The following is a 9,645-nucleotide window of genomic DNA, read 5'->3' as shown; positions in this document are numbered from 1 at the left end:
TTCGCCAGCTATATATCTGATAGAGGATTAATATCTAGGATATACAAAGAACTCAAAAAGTTAAATAATAAGGAATCAAACAAGCCAATCATAAAATGGGGTATGGAGCTAAATAGAGCATTCTCAAAGGAAGAAATACAAATGGCTTATAAGCATCTAAAAAAATGTTCTGCGTCACTAGTCATCAGGGAAATGCAGATTAAAACTGCCTTGAGATTCCATCTCACTCCTGTTAGATTGGCCACCATCATGAAAACAAATGATCATAAATGTTGGTGGGGATGTGGAAAAACAGGAACTCTTCTACACTGCTGGTGGGAATGCAATCTGGTCCAGCCATTGTGGAAAACAGTGTGGAGGTTCCTAAAACAGCTAAAGATTGATCTACCATATGACCCAGCTATAGCATTCCTAGGCATATATCCAAAGGACTCATCTCATTTCCTTAGAAGTACGTGCTCTACCATGTTTATTGCTGCTCAATTTATAATAGCTGGGAAATGGAAGCAGCCTAGATGTCCCTCAACTGATGAGTGGATAATGAAGATGTGGCACATTTATACAATGGAGTTCTACTCAGCGGTAAAGAAAAATGAAGTTATGAAATTTGCAGAAAAGTGGATGGACCTGGAAAGGATTATTCTAAGTGAGGTAACCCAGGCCCAGAAAGCCAAGTGCCACATGTCCTCTCTCATATGTGGATCCTAGCTGATGATTGGGCTTCTGCGTGAGAAGGAAAATGCTTGGTAGCAGAGGCCAGTAAGTTAAAAAGGAGACATAAAGGGAAGAGAAAGGAAGGGAGGAGGGTACTTAATAGGTTGATATTGTATATATGTAAGTACAATGATTGTAATGGGGTGGTAATATGATGGAGAATGGAATTTCAAAGGGGAAAGTGTCGGCGTGGGGAGGGAGGGAATTACCATGGGAATTTTTTTTTATAATCATGGAAAATGTTAATAAAAATTTAAAAATTTTAAAAAAAAGTATCTGGGCATGGTGGCACACGCCTTGAATCCCAGCACTCAGGAGGATCGCTGTGAGTTTGAGGCCACCCTGGGAGGACATAGTGAATTCCAGGTCAGCCTGAGCAAGGGTGAGACCCTACTTCGAATAAAAAAATAAATGATGAAATAAATAAATGAAAAAAAGTAAAATAGTGAGGTCAAGGAGCTGACCTGGAACCCTGAGAAAAATTCAAAACTCTCCCTGGAACAGTCAGACCAAAGGCTCAAGGCCAGAGAGCCTCCTCCACCACCGCCACCACACATACACCTGCCTCCACATACACTCTCCAGTAAATTGGGATGAGGGGCTGGCTGGCAGGGCCTGGGAATGGCTAGGCCCAAGTCCATGGTATGAGATACACTGTTGTTTGGCTGCTGGGAGTTCCGTCGCTCCACAGCCTGACACTGGGAAGGGGTTGAGTTGTCCCTCAACAAACCAGGGTGAAAGTCATGCTGCAAATTTATGCAAAGGCCTCTGAGCCTCATGTGGATAAGATACTAGATCTGAGGGGGTTTTCACACTGAAGCTGATTCTGGCTTTATGCTAATGCCAGGAGTGACAACCTTTGTTCTTCCATGGCTTTTGGCTATGACATAAATGTTGTATCTGTTTCAAAGTTTGTTTTGTCTCCCATTATTTTTCTTTGGCAAAATGTAGTGGAAAAGAAGCTGAAAGCTGGACTGATGCACTAAGTCACCGTGAGAGTTAACTGTTCAGGAGTTGAACTTACTTCTGTCAGTAGCTGAAAGAATCCCAAAGAGAGAACTGTTCAAGGGGGATCCAGAGGAATGATAAGAGAGGACAGTTTAGACTAAAATAGGGAAAAACAGCTCATAGTTAGGGTGACCCGACTACATGATCCATATGCATGTTGATTCATGGATATGTTTTGAAAAATTGTTTTGAATCATACAGGCTGCACAAGCTAACTGTCACATCCTGCTTCTGTAAACCAGCTGCCCATTTGCTCACTCACCCCTCCCCTCGGCTATGAACATTATAAAATGAAAGTAAAACCTCAGTTTAACACCAAAGTAGCTTTGGGGAGCGATCCCAACTCCGGGAAATTAACTCTTCTATTTTCACTCATGCTGGCATTGGAGTGATCTTTTCAGAAAGGTTCTGCAACAAAAACGTAAAGATTTAAGTGTTTATATATTGTTGGTTTTAACCTGTTTTCATGTTTTTAAAATGTGTTACAAAAAAGTCTCATGTAAATATGTTATCTTAAATACAAGCGTTAGATTATGCCCTAGTGTTTAAAAATAAAAATGTTTTAATGCTTTTAAGAATTTATTTCATTACTGGACGTGGTGGCACACGCCTTTAATCCAGCACTCAGGGAGGCAGAGGTAGGAGGATTGCCGTGAGTTTGAGGCCACCCTGAGACTCTATAGTGAATTCCAGGTCAGCCTGGGCTAGAGTGAGACCCTACCTTGACAAAAAACAAAAAACAAAAAAAAACAAAAAAAAATGTATTTCATGGGACTGAGGAAATGGCTTAGTGGTTAAGGCATTTGCTTACGAAGCCTAAGGACCCTGGTTTGATTCCCCAGGACCCATGTAAGCCAGATGCACAAGGGGCACATGCATCTAGAACTCGCTTGCAACGGCTAGAGGCCCTGGCATGTCCATTCTCTCTTTCTATCTGCCTCTTCCTCTAGCTCTCAAATAAATAAATAAATGAAATATTTAAAAAAATTAAAAACATATTTCATAGCCTGGCATGGAGGCGCACACCTTTAATCCCAGCACTCTGGAGGTAGAGGTGGGAGGAACGCTGTGAGTTTGAGACCACCCTGAGACTACATAGTGAATTCTAGGTCAGCCTGGGCTAGAGTGAGACCTTACCTTGAAAAACCAAAAAGAAAAAAAAATGTATTTCATAATATCTGTTCTCAAACCAACAGGTAATATAGCCCGTATGTGTATACTGGTAAATATTACAAAAACAAGTCTAGTTGTCACTTTTCCTTAATTACATTTATAAAGAAGTTTTTGGTGACATAAACTTTAAATATACATACTAAAATTGTTTAATTCTGAGCTAGAGAGATTGCTTAGTGGTTAAGGCATTTGCCTGTGAAGCCAAAGGACTCAGGTTCGATTCCCTAGGGCCCACGTAAGCCAGATGCACAAGGTGGCTCATGGGTCTGGAGTTTGTTTACAATAGCTGAAGGCTGTGGCATGCCCATACTCACTCTCTCTCTCTCTCTCCCACATATACACACACACATACACACACACATCTATCTCCTGTCTATCTCTTTTTCTCTCAAATAAATAAAATGAAATAAATAAAAATGTTTAATTCTAAGTTTTTCTGCTAAGGATGTTTCTCTGTAGAATTTTAATGACAGAATGGTCAAATCCTTGCTAGATTACACCAATAAGCTTACATCTCTGTCAATTGATAATGACATAAATCAATTATGTGCATTTTTTCTTAACAGTCCTATAAAAATGATTAACACAAGTGGTGTGTGAGATGCAGAGACGGCTTAGCGGTTAAGGCAGCAAAACTTACCTATTTTTTTGTTTTTGTTTTTTGAGGTAGGGTCTCACTCTAGCCCAGACTGACCTGGAATTAACTATGTAGTCTCAGGATGGCCTCAAACTCATAGCAATCCTCCTACCTCTGCCTCCTGAGAGCTGGGGTTAAAGGCATGCGCCACCACACCCAGCTCTAAAATATTTTTTTAATAAAAGGAGATAAGATTTAAAAAATGAAACCCAGGGCTGGAGAGATGGTTTAGCAGTTAAGCGCTTGCCTGTGAAGCCTAAGGACCCCGGTTCGAGGCTCGGTTCCCCAGGTCCCACGTTAGCCAGATGCACAAGGGGGCGCAGGTGTCTGGAGTTCGTTTGCAGAGGCTGGAAGCCCTGGCGCGCCCATTCTCTCTCTCTCCCTCTATCTGTCTTTCTCTCTGTGTCTGTCACTCTCAAATAAATAAATAAAACATTTAAAAAAAATTAAAAAAAAAATGAAACCCAGATCTTCTCAGCTTAATTAAGCTCAAGCCTAGAAAAAGCTCCTAAATCTTGCTTATTCCATCATTTAAATAACTTATTGTGAGAAACTGACCATTCTTCTACCTCTCCTAGTCAAATGCCTGTATGTCTAACACGCTGTGATGCTTAATCTTCTGTTCTGTCCTCTCTTCTTGTTCTTGCTTACACTTGGTAGACTGTTATGTGCTGCTTAAAGATGTTATATGCTGCCCGTGAGTTCAGCAAAGAGTTCCCTATTTTGGATCCAAACAAATTTTAAATCAATATGTGTTTCCCAATGACTCCTCATAGATCATTCTGGACCTGTGATAAATGAGAGCAGGGGCTGGAGAGATGGGTCAGTGGTTAAGGTGCTTGCCTGAAAAGCCTAATGACCCAGGTTCAACTCTCCAGTACCCATGTAAACCCAGATGCACAAAGAGGTGCATGCATCTGGAGTTCATTTGCAGCAGCTAGAGGCCCTGGTGCACCTATTCTGTCTCTCTGTCTCTATCTCTGCTACTTGCAAATGAACAAATGATGTTTTAAAAATAATCAGGACAAGGGAGACACTAATCTGAATTTTCTTTTTGCCCTTAGTTACCTAAAGTCATCTCAGTTAGACATTCTCACTAGACAAAAAGGTCAAGTGGGTAAACTAAGTAAAAGTATTTGATCAGGTTACAGACTCCTTAAGTAGGAAAATCATCAGGCTTACCTGGAGAGTATACCAGACTAGAAACAAGAAATTTGGCTCATGGTTTCTGAAGAAAGAAGACTCCAAAGTCATCACTATTCTAATTAAAAACTCTATAAACCAGGCATGGTGGTGCATGCCTTTAATTCCAGCACCTGGAAGGCAGAGGTAAGAGGGTTGCTGTGAGTTCAAGGCCAGCCTGAGATTACAAGAGTGAGTACCAAGTCAGCTTGGGCTAAGGTGAGATCCTACCTAGAAGGAAAAAAAAAAAAAAACTTCATTAAACTAATGTGTTCTGGATCGAAAATTTAGTTCTAACAGGGGCTTTAAAATTTCCAACAAAAAGGCTGGAGAGATTGCTCAGTAGTTAAGATACTTGCCTACAAAGCCTAATGACCTGTATTCAAATCCCCCGTACCCACATGAAGCCAGATACACAAAATAATGTATGTGTCTGGAGTCTATTTGCAGTGGCTGGAGGCCTTGAAATACCTATTTCCTTTGTCTATCTCTCTTCTATCTCTGCTTGCAAATTAAAAAAAAAACAAACAACTTTTTATTTTTTATTTTTTCTTCTCAATTTTTATTAACATTTTCCATGATTATAAAAAATATCCCATAGTAATACCCTCCCTCCCCCCGCAACTTTCCCCTTTGAAATTCCATTCTCCTATCAAAAAAAACTTTTTTAATTGCCAACAAAAATTGGGTAAAATAAAACATTTAGATAGATAAAATATGTCTACTTGATGTCAAGGTTAAAATTTTACTGATGTTAATTTGCTCATGATTTAAGGGTTATGAAAACTGGCTTAATATATTTAGGTACTCAGCCAAGTTAGTTATGTTCCTCTATTTCTCAAGGTTTTTACGATTGGAGAAACTGAGTCTTAAGATAAAGGCTCACTTGTTATCGTTTAATTTCCTAAGATTCTCATGCCTGAAAACATTGTGGCTTTACAGATAGGTCCTGTTTTCTTTATGCTAATCCTATCAAATAGTCATTAGTAGGTCTATCATTTAAGTTTAAATAATTTAATTTCAGTCATTGTGACATTTTCCCTCCTGTTAAGTAAATTATGTTGGGATAGTTTGCCTAAGCTTTATCTACTTTAAGTCATGGGTAAAACATAAAATTGCTTTATGTTAAACAAAATCTCTAGTATACATTAGATTAATGGCTATGCAAGATTAAGCCAAAAATATTGTTGGTCCAAAAACATTTTCTCTTTTCAAAACACATTTGTCAAGGGTTGTATTAATGCTCAGCTGTTCTAGTTCAAAAATAACTTACATGTAATCCAATGGTTTTAGTCAAGACTTTGCTTAAGTAATTGTTTCATTTCTGCTATCTCAAGTTCATTGATTATAGGTAAATTGATTCTTAGGGTACGTCCCCTGCTCCAGGATAAAGCCTCAAATTCACAAGATCTTCATCAGAACAAGATGATCTCAAGGTCGACTGTTCTGATTCCAGCCTTCCCGGGGCAGTTGGCGCCCACACAGGTGTCCAGACTCATCCAAGTTGTTTTCAAACACCGGCGCCAAGAATTTATGCTATCTTCCTTGTCGTTTTCTGACACATTCTAAGTCAAGTTAATTAGTTTAAATCTGTTAAGAGCATTGTTCTCAGGACTGGTAACAAGTTCGGCCTATACTTATAGTTGTTAGATACTTGAAGGATAAGGCATGCCTGCTTTCTATGCTTCATATATGACCTACACTGGCACAGGACAACAAACTTCTATGTCAGGCAAAATGAGTTTAAGCTTTTATGCCATTCTTTGGATTTGTTTCACTAATCAGATGTGCTATATATCTACACCCTTCAAAGTCACAAGGCTCTGGGGAAAATGAAACCTGAGTCTTATCAGGGCGTCCAGGTGCCCGGCTGGGGGAAGGAAGCAGCCTCACTCCTGCCAGTCTGGAGGCAAGATCTAGGCTTGCTGCCACCTCCGGGGTCCAGGGGCCCTTAGTCATGCCTGACAGCTCAAGCCTGCTTAAACCTCCAGTGGCCCAGGGCCTTCAACCATGTCAACCGATTATAAATGGATCCCTACAGGTAAACAAGGCCTTTTGTATGGCTCTTCACTCTCCTGAACTTCCAGGTCCCTGCTTTGGTAAGCCCCCCATGTGGGCTCTCTATCCCCTCCTGCTTTCCACAGGGCAGGAGTTCTCTGTACTTTTCTTCCCTTAATCTAATAAAGTCTCTTAAGCTTTACCCTCTGGTTTATAGATTTAATTCTTTAAATTCATAAGACAGGGATTTGGGGTGCCCTAAATTTATTGGTTCATTGGCATTGACAGAGAGCTTCAAAACTCCTGTAATGCTAGGATTTTTACTCTTGCTACTAAAAATATACTGCTGTTTTTCAGTCAGATATAGATGGGTTTGAGGAACAACCTCTGGCTTAGAATTGGTCTTCATGGCTTGCATCTAAGAAATAAACAAGGGGGAGATGTAGAGAGCCACAACCAATAGGAGCCACTGACATAGCCTAGCCACGTCTGTCTCCAGCTGAACTGGCAGAGATGGGAGCGGGGCACAGCCCCTGCTTAACTCCTCCTCTTAGATTGCTTGTATGGGCCTGACCTTGTGCAGAAGACAGTTTGTGCAGAAACAGTCTGTAGCTGCCTCATTCCTGCCTTGTCTGATCTTGCACCTCCACCCAATCCCATGCTTTAAAAAATATATTTGATAAAGTTGTTGCCAGAGCTTTTCTGCTTGCTAAATTAAACCAGTGCTGGTTAGGTGATACTGCAATGTCTCCAGTGCAGCCTGCAGACCACCCAATCCAAGTTTTCACTCTGTAACTTGTGTCTGTCTTTCCTTCCAATCCTTGAGCTGCTTCTAACAGGTCATAGCCGTGCTGGTCGCAGCATTGGTACACTGAATTTCCCTGGGTTACTGAGATGAGCTCAGCCCTTTAGATAATCAGAAAAGTTCATAAGCATCCATCATATTCCCTTTTACATGCAGCCTAGGCTGGTCTCAAATGAACTATGTATCCAAGGCTAGCTTTAAACCCCTGATCCTACTGCTTCTAACTCCCAAGTAGGATTACACTCATGCACCACACTTCCCTTTAGCAGTGTCTACAGCTCAAGCCCTGAGCATCTAGCAGAACCTGGCAAGATGCCATCAGCATCTCAGCAAAGCCTGGTCTTCAGTGAACCTCAGGGCTCCACCCCATGCAATTCTGAAGAGATACATAACAGCGTGAGTCAACAGCAAACAAGTTCAGCTTAGCTGGAATGAGAATGGTGGAACAGCCCAGAAATTAACCAATTGAGCAAAGTTTAGAATAATCATGTTTAGGATTCTTAAAGAGAACAAAGAGAAATAAAGTATCCATGAAAATTAAAGAGATTATAAAGCAAAAACTGGAATGAAGTAAGAAATGGGTATTTAAAAAGGGAAATCAGAAGTGTAAAATGAGGTCATTTAAAAAGCTCAATAGAGGCAGAGCCGAAAATGGGAGCCGAGTGCAGCGTCTGAACCGTACACCGATCTCCTCTCCGCGCTCTCTCTCCACCTCGCTCTCGCCGCCTGCCCACCTTCCTTCCCACCGGCCCACGGCCACCCAGAACGCCTTCCACCATGGCCACCTCAGCAAGTTCCAACTTGAACAAAGGCATCAAGCAGATGTACATGGCCCTGCCTCAAGGCGAGAAAGTCCAAGCCATGTATGTCTGGATCGATGGTACCGGAGAAGGGCTGCGCTGCAAGACCCGCACCCTGGACTGTGAGCCCAAGTGTGTAGAAGAGTTGCCGGAATGGAATTTTAATGGCTCTAGCACTTTCCAGTCTGAAGGCTCCAACAGTGACATGTACCTCCTCCCAGTTGCCATGTTCCGTGACCCTTTCCGCAAGGATCCCAACAAGCTGGTGTTCTGTGAAGTTTTCAAGTATAATCGGAAGCCTGCCGAAACCAATTTAAGGCACACCTGTAAGCGGATCATGGACATGGTCAGCAACCAGCACCCCTGGTTTGGAATGGAGCAGGAAGACACTCTCATGGGGACGGATGGGCACCCCTTTGGTTGGCCTTCCAATGGCTTCCCTGGGCCCCAAGGCCCATATTACTGTGGCGTGGGAGCTGACAAAGCCTATGGCAGAGACATCGTGGAGGCTCACTACCTGGCCTGCTTGTATGCCGGAGTCAAAATCACAGGAACAAATGCAGAGGTCATGCCTGCCCAGTGGGAATTCCAAATTGGACCCTGTGAAGGAATCCGCATGGGAGATCACCTGTGGGTGGCCCGCTTTATCTTACATCGTGTATGTGAAGACTTTGGCATGATTGCAACCTTTGACCCTAAGCCCATTCCTGGGAACTAGAACGGCGCAGGCTGCCATACCAACTTCAGCACAAAGGCCATGCGGGAGGAGAATGGCCTGAAGTACATTGAGGAGGCCATTGAGAAACTCAGCAAGTGGCACCAGTACCACATCCGTGCCTACGATCCCAAGGGAGGCCTGGACAATGCCCGCCGCCTGACTGGCTTCCACGAGACCTCCAACATCAACGACTTTTCCGCCGGTGTTGCCAACCGCAGCACCAGCATCCGCATTCCCTGGTCTGTTGGCCAGGAGAAGAGGGGTTATTTCGAAGACCGGCGCCCTTCTGCCAACTGCGACCCCTTTGCAGTGACAGAGGCCATCATCCGTACGTGTCTTCTCAACGAGACCGGCGACGAGCCCTTCCAGTACAAAAACTAAGGGGACTATGCTTCCAGCGACTGAGCCCTTCCCAGCTCTTCATCCCACTGCAACTCTCCCTCTCCCTAGTGTCTTAATTATCCTCATTACTCAAAAGTGGGATTTCAAGGTCTTTGTATTCCTCATGCCCAGTGAACCTTGCTTTTCCTTGGTCAGGATAGAGGGGTCAAGTTTTTAATCTCCATGTACCCGGCCCCCGTTTTCTTCCTTTCTAATGTGTGGGTGGGGG

The 9,645-nt window shown here is 42.7% G+C and overlaps 1 pseudogene; it reads left to right on the top strand.

The window, feature by feature from the left end:
• Positions 1-8,282: 8,282 nt before the first annotated feature.
• Positions 8,283-9,416, top strand: LOC123455300 (annotated as a pseudogene).
• Positions 9,417-9,645: the final 229 nt, after the last annotated feature.

The sequence above is a fragment of the Jaculus jaculus genome, chromosome 1, assembly GCF_020740685.1.
Source record: "Jaculus jaculus isolate mJacJac1 chromosome 1, mJacJac1.mat.Y.cur, whole genome shotgun sequence".
In the NCBI taxonomy this organism is placed as follows: domain Eukaryota; kingdom Metazoa; phylum Chordata; class Mammalia; order Rodentia; family Dipodidae; genus Jaculus; species Jaculus jaculus.
Note: the sequence above shows the minus strand (reverse complement) of the source record. Positions and strands in the feature narration are given on the sequence as shown.